This window comes from Rhinolophus sinicus, chromosome 16 (assembly GCF_057876585.1).
Source record: "Rhinolophus sinicus isolate RSI-liver-muscle chromosome 16, RSI-T2T, whole genome shotgun sequence".
Taxonomy (NCBI): domain Eukaryota; kingdom Metazoa; phylum Chordata; class Mammalia; order Chiroptera; family Rhinolophidae; genus Rhinolophus; species Rhinolophus sinicus.
In genome coordinates, this window is record NC_142516.1 from 54,123,001 (window position 1) to 54,143,309 (window position 20,309).

Genomic DNA, 20,309 nt, shown 5'->3' on the forward strand with positions numbered 1-20,309 from the left:
GTGCAGGTCAATTTCCCCTCCTATCACCAACTTTTTCTTCCTTCAGAACACTTACATTTCTATGATCAAACATTCATGAAAGTGATTATTTGATTAATGTCTGTCTTCCCAACTAGAATTTGAACTTTCTGAGAGCAAGACTGGGTCTATTTCTGTTCAGGATTTTTTCTGTAGCTCTAGCACAGGGTTTAGAACTAAATATACAAGCACACGTTTTGAATAAAGAAAAGGATAATGAAAGCCAGTGTCTGCCTGTAACTTTTTAAAAAGTGAGATAGGTACGGACACTGAGGGAGAAAGACACAGGATATTCTCCTGAAGGACTGAGAAAACAGTTTTTCTTATGCCTTCTCTTTTTCCATTGGTCAATAACTTCCTGTGTTTCTTTTCTTCTCTGCCCCCTTAGTAAGCTGTTTTAATGGTATAATTGATTGTCTCTCTTACATCCTGATCCCTTATCATGCTTCAGGAGGGCTGACAATTCCAGCTTCACATTTTTTGGAACTGAGTTTTCCCCACTGTTTTAGACACAAGTTTGCTTTGCTTTGCTTCTCACCCTAATTGAACCTTTTAAAAAAATTACTGATGAAATCAATAGGCATCTGATGTGTGGAGCCAGATTCCTCTATGGAGGCTTTGGCAGCAAAGATATCCTTTCAGAGGAAAGGGCATCAGACGAAGAGAGGCTCCCAATTGTTTCCTATTTTGGGTCTCTACCAAGCCTCACATTTCCAACTTGTGGTCCCAAACTTAATGTCCTTTCCATTGGAGCCTTGCCAGGGAGTTCGGTTTTTGGCTGGCCTTGGGAGTTCTGGGGGCAGAGATGGATGGATGCTCTAATGATAGCTGTCAGGACCACACAGCCACCAGCATTTTTGTGGGGAGGATGAAGGGGGTTGAGTTTCACAATCTGGAGGCCCTTTCAGACAGCATGGCCTGGCTTCAGCCCACATCAGAGCACATGGGATTTTAATGTGTTCTGTCTGCACAAAGCTCCATGTTATCTCTGGTCCACAGATTCAAAGCCAAATTGGAAAAATGATCTCCTGCCTTTCTGTCAACCTCTCACCTTTTCCCAAGTTCAAGATACTAATAACCAGAACTAGTCTCTATGATGGCACCCATCAGCAGAGAGATGACCCATAGGGAAAGGTAGATATTGTTTAAAGAAATAGCTCTCTCTTATCAGACACTGCTGGTCAAAGAAAAGAGGAACAAAGGGACAAATCCAAAGGGCTCCTGAGCTGCGTGAGGGAGTTACACATGTTAAGTCTCTGGATCCTCATACCATCCTTTAAAAATAGGTAGAATTGTTTTTACTTTATAGATGAATATTGAGTTTCAGAAGGGATAGGTAACTAGCCCACAATCACGCAACATTAAAGTGACAGAACAATGATTAAAATTGAGGATTGAATCATTCAAAGTGTGGGCTTTTCCTGTTTTTCCAGATTGTCATGCTGAGAGGGCACTGTGGGACAGAGAAACGCTGTGCCTGATAAGACCTCCTCCGGCTGGATCCTGCCCCTTACACACAGCACTTGTCCCTCTGATCTATAGTTGTTCCTTGGCATTGATCTGCTGGCACTGCTGCACCCCATATGTCATAAAATGTCTATATTCAGAATTTTTCCCTGGGTTTCCTATTTTTGATTGGCATGATATCTAAATCAGACAGAATGGTGTTGTGAAAATTGAAGGGGTGTTGCATAAAAGTTACAAAATCTAAGACTTGGATCCCAGCTCTGCCATTTGCTAGTTGTGTGACTATGCACAAGTTACTTTACTTCTGTAAGCTGCACTTTTAAAAAGAAGATCCTCATACCTTTGTGGCAGGATTAACTTTGTAATAACCAAAGGCATGCTTCCTTATTTTCTTTAAATCAATTTAAACCTGATTCTGAGCTCCTTCCTACCTTGCTGATGGAAAATTTGTTCTCAAATGGCATAAGAGCTTCCCCTGCTAGGGTTGTGCAAGATTTTTGTGTGGGTGATGTTTGTGGTATATGCAAAATGGGGGATGAGATTGAAGGGTTGAGTGAGAATCTTCATCCCACCCATTCATTCATAAAACAACCAGTATGTTCTATTCTGTGACACATGTCAGGAGAAAATGGAAAACAGACTCTGTCACCACAGCAAAGATGAGGAGACAAATAATGTTCTAATTAAGAATGTTGAACATTATTATAGGGAAAGAATATGGGGGTAACTAACTAGTTTGGGAGGTGGAGAATTGTCCATTAAACCCGGTACACAGAATAGTAAAGGAGAGTTTCCATGAAATGGAGCTGGGGAGTTGGAAGGGGCCAGATAGTTAAATATTAAGTTTCAAAAATATTGAGGTTCAGAAGGGTAGGTGATTAGCCCACAGTCACAACATTTAAGTGGCAGAAGTGATTAAAATTGAAGATTGACTGATTCAGTTGTCTGGCTTATCAAGGCTCATGAAATCTTCCCTCAAAGGATCTATACAACAGCCTTATCTAAAAGGAAATTTGTAAAGTAGGAGAAATGTATCAACTAAGAAGTATTGACATGGTTTTATATCTATTTGTTTATTTCTTTAGTGTCCTTGAACACTTACTATGTGTCAGACATGTTGCTGTGGGAATCATCTCATTTAAACATCACAGTAATCTAATGAAATATGTACCATTATCACGGCCAATTTAAAGAGCAGAAAATTAAGGCTGAGTGAGGTCAAGTAATTTGCTCAAGATCACACAGCTTGTAAATTATAAATCTATGATTTAAATCTAAAGATTCTTATTCCAGAGCTCTCCCTTTTATCTTCAATTTTCCAACTAGTTGATTGGATAAGTTGCCTCTTCACGGAGAGCAGTAATTTGAGGTTGTACACATAGTGTTAATGTATTTAAATGGTGAGAGGAAGTTAATTTTGGAAGGCTATACTAAAAAGAGAAAAGTGTGTGCTTCCAAAAGGAGCAACTATTATATTTGTATGTGGGGTGGGGGTGGGGGGTGGAAGGGTGTGTGTTTGTGCATGCATGTATCAGGATGAGGAAGGTGATACAGTAGGTTGAGATCCTATGCCAGAATTTTGCAAACTGTACTCTGCAAAGAGTTGGCATATGTTGAGATTTTTTTTAATTAAATTTACTGTGGTGACATTGGTTAACAACTATATAAATTTCAGGTATATAACTATACTACAACAGGTGTACACTCCATTGTGTCCTCACCATCCAAAGTCTAGTCTTCCGTTACCATCTATTTGACCTCCCTATACCTTCTCCTTCCTCCCCTACCTCTTTCTCCTCTGGTAACTACCATTCTGTTGTCTGTGTCTATAAGTTAGTTTGTTTGCTCTTTTTTGTTTTTTAATTTTATGTCCTACATATGAGTGAAATCACACATTTTTTGTCCTTTTCCACATGACTTATATCACTTAGCATGATATTCTCAAGAGCTATCCATATTGTTGCAAGTGGCAAGATTTCATCTTTATTATGGCTGTTTAGTATTCCACTGTATATATGTACCACATCTTCTTTATCCAATCAACCATCTAAGTACACTTAGATTTTTACATGTGTTGGTTTTTATCTAAACTCAGATATAGCCTTGGCTTAGATCTGCACACAGGGAGGGGAATAATGCTGCAATAAGCATAAGGGGACATGTATCTTTAGGAATAAGTGTTTTCAAATTTTTCAAGTGTCTTTTTGTGGGCCTCTTTGGGTTCATCTTGTAAGGGACTCTCTGTGCTTCCTGGGCTTGCACTCATATATCTATTTCCTTCGTCAGGTTAGGGAAGTTTTGAGTCATTATTTCTTCAAAATAGTTTTTCAATTCCTTGCCCGGTTTCTTCTCTTTCTGGTACCCCTATGATGCAAATATTGGTATGCTTGATATGTTCCAGGGGCCCCTTAAACTGTCTTCATTGTTTTGGATTCTTTTTTATATTTGCTGTTCTGATTGGTTGTTTTCTGCTACCTTATCATCTAAATTGCTGATTCGATCCTCTGCTTCATCTAATCTACTGTTGATTCCCTCTAATATATTCTTCATGTCAGTTATTGTATTCTTTATTTCTGACTGGTTCTTTTTCAGATTTCTTTAGATTTTATATTTATATTGTGAAGTTCTCCCTGAGATCATTGAACATCATTATAACCAGTGTTTGGAACTCTGCATCTGGTAGATTGCTTATCTCCATTTTGTTTAGTTCTTTTTCTGGAGCTTTGTTCTTTTCTTTGGGACATGTTTTTCTGTCTCTCCATTTTGGCTGCCTCCTTGTGTTTCTTTCTATGTATTAGGCAAAGCTGTTATGTTTCCCAGTCTTAGAAGAGTAGTCTTATGTACTAGGTGTCCTCCGGAACCCAGTGGTGTAGTCTCTCTTGTCACTAGAGCCACATACTCCAGTTGTATCCATTTTATGGGTTGCATATGTCTTCCTGTTGTAGTTGACCCTTGGTTGTTGTTTGCACATCATTGAGAGGGATTAACCCTTAGGCTGACTGGTTGTGAGGACTGGTCATGACTACAGTGGAGGTGCTGTGGTGCAAAGCTGACCCTACGGATCAAGGTTCACTTTACTGGGGCTCGGGTGCCTGCCCAGTCTGTCCTTTGGGTGTGTCGTCCTTGGATGTAGCAGGGTGACTCTCCAGCTCAGTCTAAAGTTGGCCACCAGGTGTGCCAGCTCAGGTACCTCCTGGGAGGGAACTTGCTGCAGGCCAAGTTTAACCACAGCCTGTACCCTGGCCGGGGCCACTTGGTTATGAGCCAAGAAACAATCCACAGATGACCATCACTTGCACTGGGCTTGGAGGTGCCTCAAGAGGCCAATCTACAAACCAAGGCCAGCTTTTACTATTCCTGGGCTTCGAGCTTCTCAACCAGCGGTATGGGACACCCCGAAGCCAGATACTGCTTGTTTGGGTTTTGTGACCCTTTGAGAGATTTTAGGAAAGTACACAGCATGAGCTAAGACAGGTTGTTTGTACAGAAAAGTCACTGGAAAAGGCTTGGGTATGCCCAAAAGTTGGCTGGGACAGATTCTTAGGGACTCACTAGGGCAGGGCAGATGAAATGTGATAGCCAGTTTGATGGAAACTCAGATATAGCCTTGGCTTAGATCTGCACACAGGGAGGGGAAGGGCTCAACAAAGAAACAATGGCTTTTGCCAGCTCCACCCTCTGGGAGAAAGCTGCCCCTCCAGGCCTCACCCTGAAGCTAGTCAATTTAGCTCTTCCTTATATGTCCCTGGGGCCTTTCCAGCTGCTGTCCCAGAGCTAGAGCTCAAATCTAGTGAGTTCATCAGCCAGAATGTCCATACTTGTTCCCTTTAAGAGGATCATGTGGGACTGCAGCCACCCTCCATCTCTCTCAGCCACAATCTCCACTGGTTTTCACTATAAGAAATTATGTGGACTTCTCTCCCCAGTACTGGAAACTTGAGCTGGGGTAGGCCTAGGACCCCTCGCTCCTCTGGGGTCAAGGGATTCCTCCACAGCTGAGATATCTCTCCCACTTTTTAATGGTCCTGTGTGTGTGGGACCAGCAGGTGCTGTATTGCTGCCCATCCTGTTAGTTCTCGAGGTAGCTTCTTCTGTATGTCATAGTTGTGGGGCTTCAGTTTAGCTTGACTTCAGGTGATTCTCAGTGATGGTTGTTCTGTTGTTTAGCTGTAATTGATGTGGTTCTGAGAGGAAGTGAACACAGCTTTTACCTACTCTACCATCTTGACCAGCAGTTTTGTGCTTGGGAGAGATTTTAGAATCCTGTTCTTTAATATACAAATAAGGTCCCTTCTATATCAATCTTTCCCCCACTGGTTGGCGTTGGGTCAAAAGATGTATAGAGCAGTCAAATTAGTGGAAGGAACACTGGGAAACAAATTTAAATTTCTTTACTGTAAGATTCTTCTTGTCCTTTAATATGCCATGTAAAATATGACCCTTCAAGGGGATATTTCTTTAGCATTTTTAAAGGTAATTGATACCAGTATCTACTATTTTTTTTTCTCGAACATCTATTAAGTAACACTATGTATGCAACAGGTTAGGGAATGCTGTTCTAAACAATCTTTATGATTTTTCATTGATGAAATTGATTATGATAATTAGTGTAATTCTATGATAAATACCTTTTGATAAATACCCTCTGGAGGGATACTTTCTTTGAGATATGGGGATTATTTTTTATTGAATTTTTTTTTTGCTTTAATAGGAAAGAATCATTATTATTGTCTTAGGACAATCTGAACCTAAGAGAAAAGTCTTGCCCCTCCAGATATATTTGAACATCGGTGGATTATACTAAGATTTAATAAAACCTTTAATATTTTATTACAATGTATTTGTTGAGGTGGATGAATTTGGCAGTGTAGGGCTCCAAATTAGACTTTAAATCCAGGGGCTGGAAACTCTTTTCCTACAACATAAAGTCTTTTGTGTCAAACAGACTTATGCACATTGCTAAGATCAACAGAATAAGAAATGGAGTGAAAATCTGGCTTTTGGAGTTAGCAACAGTAGAGAATGGAAATGCTAGCAGAATGAGAGAGGAAGGAGAATTTACTGAATTGTAATTTCCTTTTAAAATCTGTTTGGAGGGGTCTTTGCTTTTATCACAATGTTCATCCATTAAGCTTTCCTTTTTTAGCAGTAAGCATTGATTTGCGAAAATAATGGCTCCTGCTAGAAGATGAGAATTTCATTTTAAAAAAATTACATCTCCTAGTTTATGGTATCTTTATAAAAAAAAATCTAAAAGGAAAAATCGCCAACTTGAATTTGTCGGTTTTCACTGGGGTTTGTTTTTCAAATTCTTGGACTATTTCCACTGATAGAAACAATTTCAAAGCTTATGGTTTGGCAGAGAGTTGACTTTTTTTTTTTTGGTCCCCAATAATTGTTTTCTTTAGTAGTATCCAATTTAATAACAAAAACTTTTTTCCAGAAGATGACAACTTGCTAAGATTTGAGTATATAATTCTTCTAAATTCATCCTTATGAATAATGCCAGATGGAACTAATCTTCATACAATTTCCACATATATCAGAGGACAGAACCTTCAGCTATGTGGAACAAGGTAAACTTAATATCACTATGAGATGGAGTGAAAAGGTATCTACAGGTACTTGTTCCCAGTAATTCAAGGTGGCTCTAGTAGGAAGGGAGTGAAAGCTTTAAAAGACACATAATTCTTATAAATTATATGTAAACAGTATGATCCAGTTTACATTGCCTCAATCAAACATCAAGCTTGTGACATAGGTGTTGCCATAAATCCCCATTTTATAAGTGAGGAAACTGGAGTTCAGAGAGGTTAACTGATTTGTCCACAGATTGGGCAGTAGAGCTATCACTTAAACTAGGAATCTCTAGAGAAACAGAACCAATAAGACATATATATGTATCTATATGTATGTGTATATATATATGCATATATCTATATATATATATGGGGAGAAAAGGTAGAGGGAGGAAGGGAGAGGGAAAGTGAGAGAGGGATTTAGTGTGTGGAATTGGCTCAGGTGATTATAGAGGCTGACAAGTCCCAAGATCTGCTGTCAATAAGCTGGCAACCCAGGAGAACCAATGTGTAGTTCTAGTCTGAGTCTGAAGACCCAAGAAGCAGGAGAGCTGGTGGTGTAAATTCCAGTCCGAAAACTGGCAGGCTTGAGACTCAAGAAGAGCCAATGTTTTAGTCTGAATCTGAGGGCTGGAAAAGATCAATAAATACCTCAGCTCAAGGCATCAGGCCGCAGAAGTTCCTTCTTACTCAGCCTTTTGTTCTATCCAGGTCTTCAACTGATTGGAGAAGGCCCACCCACATTAGGGAAGGCAACCTGCTTTACTCCTTCTGCCTGAAGAAATGTTCATCTCATCCAGAAATGCCCTCACAGACACATTCTGAATAACCAAATATCTGTGCTCTCCGTGAGCCAATCAAGTTGACACATAAAATGCACCACCACACAGAACTTCTGAGTCTAATTTAAAGCTCTGTTTTAAAGCTCAATTACAATGTTATGCCCTCTTTCCAGATCTATTTTTGAAGCTGTCATCAGTGTTCTTGTTTATGTCTATATTCCTGCAACCATTTTACCTATTGTCATTTATGCTGTTTCCATATGTGATTCTATTGATCAAGACTGCACTCTCATAATATATATAATCATACTAATACTTTAGAGCTAAATAGGGCTCAGTTGGGGGTGATTTTTGCCCTCAAGGGGACACATGGCCATGTCAAACATTTTTGGCTGTCACAACTGCAGTGCAGGGATGTAAGGGACAGACTTCTGGCATCTAGCGGGTAGAGGCCAGGGATGCTGCCAAAGATCTTGCAATGCACAGAAAACCCTCCACAACAAAGAATTATCCAGCCCCAAACGGCAAATGTGTCAAGGTCACAACCTGCTCTAGCGTAAGGGTTGTTAGGGTCAATGGTGGGTTTTGGGAGATCTGTATATGCCATGAAAACGTATACAAAATTTAATATGTACATTTTATATAGTTTTTTTCCCCTGGGGAGAGTCCATGGCTTTTATCAGATTATGACAGAGGTCCATGCTCTCTGTGGTGCATCTAGCTGACTGGCAATTAGCGTCGAACTTCTTTTGTGCCTTCCCGCATTGCAGAGACTGAGTGGCCACAAACTACATTTCCCAAACTCTCTTGTAGCTATAGTACTGAACATAAATTCAGCTCTTTCAGGTATATGGGAGTAAAAGTGAGGCAGGAGCCATATTCCTGCTTCTTTGATTGAGTTGGCAAGTCTGTTGGTAGTTCTGTTGGGTTTGCTGCATTCTTTTTCCAGGGTCCAGCCAAGAGCTTCCTGGGTGGTAAGAGAGGCAGTGTAGTGACAGTGGTGGTAAAGACAGTGGTTTTCTGATCTTAATGCACCAGTAATCAGAGTATGTTCTGAAGTCCATTGTTCCAGAAGCAGGCTTCTTAGTTCCATCTTTCTGATAGATGCAGAAATAGCAGCTCCTTGAATGGACCATTTTTTGAAATGATTTCCAGGAGTTACTTCTGGAGGCCCAGCCTAGAACTTATTCCTCCATACCATCTAAAATTTTGAAGGCACCTAATTTCCTGTATTAAATCCTATTCTACTTAAAATACTGAGACAGGTATGTGTTTCTTGCAACTGAACCACACTGACACAACTTCAAAAGGTTTATCACTACCAGTTTGTTGGAATTCTACCCTGATGGAGCTGTCAGTTGATTCTTTTTTCACTGTACTCCTTTACCTAGATGGCAAGATCTCCTTGATATCTGTGTTAGAGAACTATTAAAAAATGTTCCACCTGGAGCATCAGTAAGCTCGTTATTGTGGGGAGTAAGCAAAGACCAAAGTCCAGTGTAAAACAGACTTTGTTAGTATATGACTGTTACTGTGTATGTAAGAAATATTGGAAGGTTAACACTAGAAAAGGCCCTAGAGACCATCTAGTTCAGTTATTCTCAAGTACAGTGGAAAATTGTGGCAAGTTTTTGTTTGTCACAATGACTGGGGAGTACTAATGGCATTTAATGCTCAGAGGCCATGGATGTTAAACACCTGGCCATGTGCAGGACAGACAGACCTCCACTGCAAACAATTGCTCTTCGCCTGCCAATGTCCATAGCACGCTTGTTGGAAAATATCAGTCTCCTTGTTTTACCAAAGAAACAAGTGGAGCACAGAACTGTGAAATGATTTTCCTAAGGTCATAAGAACTCATAGAACTAAGACTGACTCCCAGGGCAGAGGTCTTTCCTCATCATAATAGGAGAGGTCCTCTGATGTCACTAACTGACCTAGGGAGCCAGGAGATAACCCTAGAAATGCAATTAAGAAAAAGAACTTCAGTAAGTCTGTCAGTTACCTGATATTCAGTTAACAAGCACCTAAATGGCTAGGCTGTTGTTTTATTTTGTTTTGTTTTGTACATGGACAGAGCAAATTCTAGTGCTCATTATTCATGCTGTGCCAATTGTTAAGTGTTTTCTATATTACCCTTGAGTTAGAGAATCTTGTTGAAGAGAAAACGTGAATAGAGAGACTCTGGCTTGGCATCTAACTTTGTCCTCCACACGGTTACCCCATCTCACAATGCTCATTCCTCAGTGCACACAGGGAATTTTAAATTATTCTTCCTTGTTCTACTTGATCACCAAGCAGTAACCCATGTTTCAAGAGGACACCTTGATTACTGTAGATTTTGTCCCTGCTGTGAGGTTTTCCTTTTGGAAATTCTAGATTAAACCGGAACGTTTTGTGAATGTTTTTGAGACTCTCCAATTGTCCCCAGGATTCCTGTTGCGTGACTAATTGGGCAGGGATCAGTGATTAGTTCTTACTTTGGAGAAGAGTATTTCTTGGCTGAACATAAAGCAGATTTAATGGGTAGGTTGCTTCTTTCCAAAGTAGAATTCACCCACAATCATCTTTCTCTAAGAATCAGGCTCCTGAATCTTTTCTGAGTAACATTGTAAGCTTGCTATTTACTTATATGGTAATTTTAAAAATAAGGGTATTATAAATGAGGTAGACAATTAAGCTAGAAATTAGGACATATGAAGTTAAATCTTGACTTTGAACTTGAACTTGTGAGCAATAATCATCCATACCGCCTATGACAGTGAACTGCTTTTTGGTCGGGGTCATGTCTTGTTGCTTTTCCCCCTGCACAAAGTAGGCATTCATTCCTTTGTTCATACCTTTGATAAATAGCCACTGCTGGGTGCAGAGAATTTATCTAAGGTAATTTATCTAAGGCTAGGTGTTGGTCTGTTTGGTGGGTACTATAGTTTTATTAGTAGTATTTTACAATGGTGACAGTGACAATGATCTAGAGCAGAGGGGACTCTATAAAGTGGTGAAGAAAACCAAATAGTCCTTGCTTTCAGGAGGCTTATAGTCGGCTGTACTAGTTGTACATTGAACTAGAATAAACTTCCTTACCAGAAGATTATAAGGATTAGTGAGAAAGAACATAGTTAAATACAATGCCTGACTCAAGTGAGTACACAATAATTTATAACAGTTATTATGTTAATTATTGGGTCAGTTTTTCACAGCTATTTTCTAATTGTCTGTCCATCCCAGCTATATGAGTGCCAGCCAGTGTCCCTAGTTTCAAATCACTGTCAGTTTCACCTCCAGGCTCCTGTACAAAATGAGAAATAGAATGAAGAAACTTAGGCAAAATAGCAATCATAAAATTACTATACCCCCAAACAGACTGACACCTTGGCTAGGGAACATTAGATAAATTAGCTAAAAATTTTTGTGTTTGTTTTTCCATTCAGGAAATGGAAATCATAATGCATGCTACCTTCCCCTCCTCCTGGAGCTGGAAGAATTAATGGGGGACTAGATTACAAGTTTATTAAGTGTGTAGGATGTAGGCTTTCTCAATGGGTAACACACTATGATGACAAGCAGATATCTTAACAATAACACTAGAGAAACTGAACACAGATAAAATGATGCTGACTTCATGCTCCATTTGAAATTTGATATGAGTGAGAGTGGAAACAGTCTGTGTACATCAAATGGAAAAAAAATGGAATTAATAAAAAAAGACCGAAGAACACCGAAGAATTAGAATTTAATGAGAAAAATAATAGGAGAGCTTAGAAGACATTTAAAATGAAAAGTAGAGTATAATGTAGGCAATTGCATGGAGTATGGTGCAATCATAGCAACAGAATTTTCGTTTGCGATAGAGGAAGATGACATTGTTTGAGAAAAAAAGTCAGGTCAAGCCTCTGCCTAGCAACAACCTGGTGACTTTGGGCATCACTCAATTTCTCTGGGTTTTAGTTTTCTCATCAATTCAATGCTAATACTGGCCCTGATCCTCAAAAATTGTCTTGAAGACTCATACAAGTTAAGAAATATGAAAGGGCATTGTTGTGGGCTGAATTATGTCCCCCTTGAATTTACATGCTGACGTTCTAACCTCTAGTACATCAAAATGTGACTTTATTTGGAGATAGGACCCTTGAAGAGATAATTAAGTTAAAATTAGGTCATTTGTGTTGTCCCTAATACAATATGACTAGTGTCCTTATAAGAAGAAGAAATTCAGACATAGAGGGAAGATCATATGAAGACATAGGGAAAAAGCAGCCATTTATGTCAGTCATCTTTGTCTCTTATAAGACAAAGAGAGAGACCTCAAAAGTAACCAACCCTGCCTACACCTAAAATTCAGACTAGTAGCCTCCAAAACTGTGAAAAAATGAATTTCGGTTGTTTAAGCCACCAAGTCTGTGCTACTTTGTATGGCAGCTCTAGCAAATGAATACAGGCTTTATCTTGTCAAAGCCTGTATTCATTTGTAGTTTCCCATTGGTATAGACTGAATGTTTGTGTCACCCTCCTACCCCCAAATTCATATGTCCAAGCATGAGGTGTAGTGTGATGGCATCTGGATATGAAGCCTTTGGGAAGTAATTAGGTCATGAGGGTAGAGTCCCAACGATGGGATTATTGTCCTTATTAGAAGAGAGAGACGTAGTTAGCTCTCTTCCTTTCTCTCTCTTTTCTCTTTCTCTCTCTGTCATGCAAGGTTATAAAGAAAAAGCAGCCATCTGTGAATCAGGAAGAGGACCTTCACCAAGAACCCAACCATGCTGGCACTCTGATCTTGGACTTGAAGCCTCTAGAACTTGAGAAATAAATCTTTGTTATTTAAGCCACTAGTATGCCATTGTAGAAGCCCAAACTGACTAACGCCCATGTACCCTGAGCACATAGTAAGTGCTCAATAACTTGAATGGAGCCATAAATGACACCTGTTAGCACTGTCTAATATGCAAATATTGCAGTCCATTTTACTGTGAAGATGATACTGAAGGAACACAATTGAGACATTTAAGAGGTAGAATCTATTTTACTGAATAACTCAATGTAGAAGGTGAAAAGTATAAAACTAGGATGACGAGCAGGGTTATACCTTGGGCAGCTGAGCAGATGATGGTTCCATTTGCAGAGATAGGAAACCCAATAGGAGGGGTGGGCAGGATTAGGAATAACGGAGTAGTTAAGTTTGATTTATACTGAGTATAACTCATCTTCCTAGACTGCTTTTAATACCTCTTTAATTCTATAGTCATTTTATGTATCTTTATTGCCTTAAAAAAAACAACCACTAAGTTTTGTAGGTCTATCTTTCATTAATGGTCTTAGATCCTGCAAACAGTCCCTGACTTGAGACTACTTCAAAGGCTGTGCTCTTTCCTTTTAAGTACATTGTCCACAAAAAATCAGTTGGAGAGGCAAACATACAGAAAAGAGAAATAAGCATATGGAAGGGGAATAGGGTACAAATATACCCCTTAAACATGTTTCATTTTCATTTCCAAGAGAAAGCACAAGGCCACAGATTTCAAGGTTAATGTATTTGAATGTGAGTGGGTGGATGGTGATTTTTGCTAAAAATACATTTGGTGAGAGGAAGAAAAGATGATCCCTGCTTCTATCGCTCTCTTTTTATTCATAGCTATTTTATTTCCTTCAGTGGAATGTTTCCACATAAATTGACAGACACCTGTCCAAATGATTTCACTTGGAGGATTAGTGCTTTTTCGGTCCAATCCTTGTTGTCCTTGTAGGAATGACAGAACTAGAAGCACGTTTACCAAATTCTCCCATCAGTTCACTGAGGCCTGTTTCAAAAGCCATGGAAAAGAAAGGGTTAAAGGCAGTGTCTGGGTCTGCAGAGTCTTCCTAGGAGACCTGGCAGGCTCAGTGAGGGTGAGCTCCCTTGTTAGCGTTTTCACTGCCACTACATCTATAGTGAACGACATTTCTGTGCCGCTGATTGTGGCGTTCGACTTTACCACTCGAGCTCAGTGTTCCACAGAGGAACTTTAGGAAAGCAGATGTACATTTTTCTATAGTTTTGTGTTTTTCAATGATGAATAACAATAGAAAATGTTTATACTTTAATCATTTATTTTAATAAAATGTAGCACCTTAACTGTATTTACTTAAAAATATAAATACTGCAATTATTGTTAACACATTTGGGAGAACAAACTTGAAATCAATTAACACAGTGAAAAGGTTAAGCGGGGAGCAATATACTGCTTTCCTGTTTGTTTCTAGAAGTCATATTAAGGCTTTTGGTGCCAGTTAGCAACTATTACTTAATCAGGTCTTCCAGCTGAAATATTTATCAGCAACTACTGAGAACAATCGGCTTGGGTTTGAAGAGATGTTTCCACTCTTTCTGAGCCCAGAGAATGCGTATCAGTAGCTCATTAGCATGCAGAAGCCACGGGAGAACGCCTTGTATTGCAGATAGCATTTTATCACTGAGAACAATTGATACATATACAAAGGGGCTTCAAAAAAATCTTCCTAGAACAGAAGCCCTGGCCTCCCCCAGTCTCCTTGCCCCTCCCTCACCCCCAGCTGTTGTTTTTAGATTGTTGATTTCTCTGCTTGCTTGTGGCTGCTCCTTCAAAAGCACAGACACTGCTCTGTGTTTGGTTTTGTCTTGTTTTGTTTTGAGCTGACTGGAACTTTTGAAGCCGGTCAGCCTTTTGGGAACTCGGTGGCCCCAGTGTGATATATAAGGAATGTATCAGAAAGGAAACAGGCAGGATTTTATAATGTGTCTTCTCTTCTTTTGACCGTCCTTTCTGCTAAACAAAAGGCATTCTATTTTCTCTGTTTTTTTCTGGGGAGGGGTAGGGGAAAAGACATAAGAGGGGGAAAGAATGGAAAAACACTAACAGACCCCCACCTTCCAGGGGAATGTGTTTCCAACACACTCAGGCCCCTGCTAAACCTGTGCTGGGGGAAAAGAGCCACTTCAAGGCTGAGGGCTAGAGGAGGCTTTCAAGTGTGGAAAGGAAGGTGTTTCCTAGGCTCATGCTTTCTGTGTGTTGGAGCCGTTGTGTTAATTGAACAAAGACCCCACCAGGCACAGCTGTTTTATTCCAAAACTTGCTGATCCACACAATTTCTACAGAGCTCCAACAGTTGTTCTGGGCTTATAAAGGACATTTGAATAGATGGTTCTAATTCTGACTGGCACTGGAGTGTAGGATTCGGACCTCCCCGAATTCAGAAATGCTCTTCAGAAATAGCGTTTGTCCAAGGGGAGAGATGGTAAACAGAACATTTCCCTCCTCTTCCCTCCCCTTTATGGCCTATGCTGGCTCGGCTGAATTGTTTAGAGACCCATTTCATACTCCATCTTCCTTTCAGAGAGGCTGCAACATTACAACTCAATTACCATATGACAATATTTAGAAATGATCTGAATGAATGAAAGCAAACAAGCACATAAACACACAAACATACACACACACACACACACACACACACACACACACACTCATAATTTCTAGCTAAAAAGCTAATCTATTGAAAATGTACCTCTAAATTGGTAGTTCCTTATTTCCACCCAGGACAAACATGAGGGTGGTAGATCATTACACATTTCTTGATACCATTAAAATTCCTCCTAACACAATCTGGAATAAATGTAAAATCTTAAAGATATCATTTTTACCACATCCTACTTCAGAGCACACTGAGGGCTTAAACCGTTCTGTTTTGACAAAAGCTCTTTGTCTTCCGAAGTTGTGAAAACCGAATTCCTTTCTGCGAGGGTCCCCGATTTTCTTTTTCTCCATTAGGACCACAAAACCCCAAACGAGAAGCAGCTTCCCGCTGGACTGCTGCTTTAGCATGTCTAGAGGACCTGTGGGTCTGCATGCAAACCCTTGTGAAAGGAGAGACAGGCCCAAGGAGCCCGTCCTTCCCCAATTACACTCTGTGCATCAACCTTAATGCATAGTTCACATCATCTAACACCATGTTTGTGTTGCCCCTGAATGAATGTGTGAGCCAGGATGGTAGTTAGGGTGGCCACAAAATGCCTCTGTTTCAGGGCTTTGGATGGTGAATAGTGTGGTTATAGAGTGGTAGGATTACTTCTTTTTTACACTTAAAGGTTGCTTTTGAAAATGGCGCCACAGATTTGTGATTTCATCTTTCAAAGTATTGAAACTTAACAGGTGTTATTCTGAGTACAGTGTATACATACATATACATATTGTTTATGGAGATGCAGCCTCTTCACAAGCAAAATGCTAGACTTTCTGAGTCCTTGTTAAGAGGAGTAACATTGATCTGTCGTTAGAAAGTGATTGATCTTTGACTGGAAAATTTATTGTAACTGTAATGTAATAATTAAATAGAAGGCGATATGCTTGATCTGCCCCATTTGCTCTCTGAACAGATTTTGTTTTGTTTTTTTGTTGTGAAGAAAGGAGGGGGATTATTTGTCACCTCCTAACAACTGTCATATATATAAAGTATGGTGGGACTAACTTATCTGTTTTTGTTCTTGAATTATTTGCTTTTCTGCAGCATAATGGGGTCTAGGGTAAGCAATAGAGGCACCTAGGGTGCAAAATTTAAGGAGATACTCACTGTTAGGGTCACGCAAGTCCCAGCCCTACTCCTTAAACATAAGGATCCGCTTTCCAGAAGAAATACAGAACACGTCCACTCTCAACCTTAGGCAGAGTAAAATCTTTGTCTGCCATTTTATCTTTAACAAAGCCCTGATATAAGAAGCGATATTTATGAAGCACCCTTCAAAGGATCTGCTGTTCACCTATTCCTCTAGATACTATAGAATCTATTCTTAAATCCAGTTATTCTGAGAACAACACACAGTTGGACTCTTTTTACCTTAGCTGCTTTCAGAATTATATCTTATTGAGTTTTCTCTTAATGGCATTTCCTTAGCTTTTATCAGAGAAGAGTATTTTTAAAAGTCAAATCAAATCCATAACTATATCTATTGAAGAAATCTTACTTGGGACATTTCCTCTAGACTATTCAGTGCTTCCTAAATTAATTATTTTAGAATTTAATGCAAGGAAAAGTTTTACCTCCCTTGAGGAATAGTTACGAATCCCCTTGGGATGGTTGATTTTATGTGTCATCTTGACTGGGCCAAAGAGTACCCAGATATTCGGTCAAACATTATTCTGGGTGTGTCTGTGAGTGTGTTTCTGGATGAGATTAGCATTTGAGTTGGTTGACAGTAAAGCAGATTGCTTTTCCCAAATGTGGGTGGGCCTCATCCAATCTGTTGAAGGCTTAAATAAAACAAAAGACTGAGCAAGAGAGAATTCACTCTCTGCCTGATGGTCTTTGAGCTGGGCTATAAGTCTTCTTTTGCCTTCCTGCTCAGACTAGAAGTTACATCACTGGTTCTCCTTGTTCTCAGTCTCCATAATCACGTGATCCAATTCATAACAATAATTCTCTCTCTCTCTCTCTCTTTCTCTCTGTCCTATTGGTTCTGTTTCTCTGCAGAAACCTGACTAATGCACACCTTTTCTGATAATTGATGTCATGTACTTTCCTACATCCTCTTTTTCCTTTTGTGTTCAGGATGCTCAGAATTTGAAAGTTGTCTAAATTTGAGACATATCTCTAACATCTATTTTAACCAAAGTTTATCTGTGTCTTAGTCTGTTTGGGCTGGGATGCTATAACAAATATATCATAAACTGCATGGCTTATTAACAGCAAACATTTATTTCTCCAACTTCTGGAGGCTTGGGAAGTCCAAGATGAAGGTACCGGCAGACAGTACCAGTGAGAACTGTCTTCCTAGATAGCTGTCTTTTCACTGTAACCTCATGGCTGTAGGGATAAGAAAGCTTTCTGGGGCCTCTTCCATAAGGGCCCTAATACCATTCATGAGGTCTCTTCCCTCATGACCAATCACCTCCCAAAGGCTTCACCTCCTAATACCATCATTTTGAGGGTTGGGCTTTCGACATATAAATTTTGGGGGGACACAAACATTCAATCATAGCAATTTGCCGTTTTGTCTTTTTACCTTGGATTTGATGATCTCCTTTTATTCATATCTTTTTATAAATGCAGTGGTCTAGTTTACTTTATATTTTAACATAAAAATGATTAATATTTATGAATGCATACTGTGCGACAAGGCAGCTTCTAAGTACTTACTGGAGATTATTCCATTTCATTCTTACAACAATCCTACCAATTTACTATTCCTGTTTTACAGGTGAAGAAACTGAGGCATGGAGCAGTTAAATAATTTGCTGAAGCTCATGTAACTAGTAATAATAAAGCCACAATTTGAACCCTGACAATCTTACTCCTGAGTCAGTATTTTTAGCCAATATCCATATGATCTTTGTTTGGATGCATTAATACAGAGGGTGCCAAAAAATGTATACACATTTTAAGAAAGGAAAAAAATGTATTAAAATTTTAATATTCAATATGTACTGATAACAAAAGATGAATACAAGTCATGTGTATACATTTTTTTGGCACCCCTGGTATAATTATATTTTTATGTCTTTATATAAGCTATTTCAAATACTTTGAGGGAGAGATCCGTGTATGGTTTATTTTGATTTTTTTTCTGCCCCAAATTTATATTTAAACTACAAGAACTGTTTCACTTCTTAATATCTCTCTGCTATATGCTCTTTTTCTGTGAAATTTTTATTTTGAACAAATTTAAGCTTACAGAAGAGTTGCAAGAATAATGCAATGAACCCTTGGATACTTTTCACCTGGATTTATTAGTTGATTAAGTTTTTCTATGTTTGCTGTATCACTTTTATTTACATCTATAGCACTATTATTATTATTGTTATTATTATTGCTATGATTGTTTTCTAAGCTATTTGAGAGTAAGTTATACATCTTTACTTTTCATGGAATATATCGACGCATATCTCCAAAGGACAAAGATATCCTCTGATGCTATATGATTATCAAGGAATTTGAAATCCATACAATGCTATTCGAATTTCACCAATTACCCCAATATCCTTTATAGTATGTGTCTCTCTCTTCTCTCTTTTTTCCTTTCTTCCCTTTTTCCCTTTTTTCTCCCTCCTTTCCTTCTTTCTTTCTTTCCATTTTCCTTTAGTCTCTCTTTCTCCTCCCCTCCCCTTCTCTCTCCTCCTTTCCTTTTCCCTCCTTTTCTCTCTCCTCCAGGATCTAGTCCAAATCATATTTTGCATCTAGTTGCCATGCTTTGCTATGTTCTTATAGCATTAAATGTCTTCAAACATTCACTGTCTGTTCTGCCTAAGCCAGCTTTCCAGTTCCAAGCCCCTTCTCTTTTCCTCTTCCATCTTCCTGGTGTTTTATAACTATTTCACAAGGAAGCGTGGGCAGCAGCTATTCCTAAACTTTCAGGCTTCTCCTTCCTGAAGAAAAGTACATTTTCCTATTGGGTTTCTTAAAGTCGCTGCTTCCTATTACTTCTAAACATTTAGAATCTATCAGACAAAACACACATCAAAAAATTAAAGTTTTTTTCTCCTTACCTTTTCATTGGAAAACTTTCTAAACACTATTATAGATGACATTTGATTGTTGTTGCCCAAAAGCTATGTAAGATCAACAAAGCCAGAAGCAGTGAAGTATAATTTGAAGACCAAGTATGCTACTGAGTAGGAGTGTTTCAGAGTGTGAGGTTCTCAGAGTGAATATATGTCACACTTCGGAGGAAATCTTAATTAAAAAAAAAATCAAATCAGCATATCTCTGTGTCAAATATAACTGTATTTGAAACGACATTATCTTCTAATTTTAAAGCAGTTAGGACAAAAACAAAGAATATTTCCAAAGTGAAATGAGACCATTTCCGTAATTTCCTAAAATACATACTCCACAGATCCTTCAAAGTACCATTTAAGTTTAAACCTATTGAATTAGACATGGACATACTCATAAAGCAAGGATCAGATAATCCACGTTCCATCTCCCTCCCTCCTGAGGAACCAGCATTTTTAATCCATACAAGATTATTTTGATGCTTAAAAGGGTATGTTTGTTTGACAGTGTAATTTAAGTAGTTTTTATTTTAAAAAGTTTTCTCTCCATCAGTTGAATATTTTAACACTCTAGTTTCAAGGCTCTCTCCCTCCACCCCCAGTCTTCACATCAAATACTTAATAAGCTATAAATATTTAGAAAGTTCTAATGGAGCGTGCTATTAGAAACAAACCTATACGAAAGTCTGGTATTATTTAAGTAATCTCCCCTAATTTATCTCTTTGCAAGTTTGGATACATGAATAATTTTCCTAAATGGAGTTTTATCCTCACCCATCATTTTATTATATTGCTCCACCCATTAACAAAGTGGTTGGGAGATAAAGGTGCAAATCCTATTACCCTCTGGATAGGTTATAGAACAGGAGGTGTTGGCTGAGAGTATTGGTAGGCAAATAGGAAGAGCCAGAAAGGTCTTTTGTTAAAATAGTATTGTTGTTTAGGGAATTTCAAACAATGAT

General features: G+C 38.9%; 1 long non-coding RNA gene across 1 annotated transcript in view; it reads left to right on the top strand.

Moving 5' to 3' along the window:
- The window catches only part of LOC141571336 (uncharacterized), a 518,221-nt gene that overhangs the window by 21,040 nt on the left and 476,872 nt on the right, over positions 1-20,309 (top strand). The window lies entirely within an intron of this gene.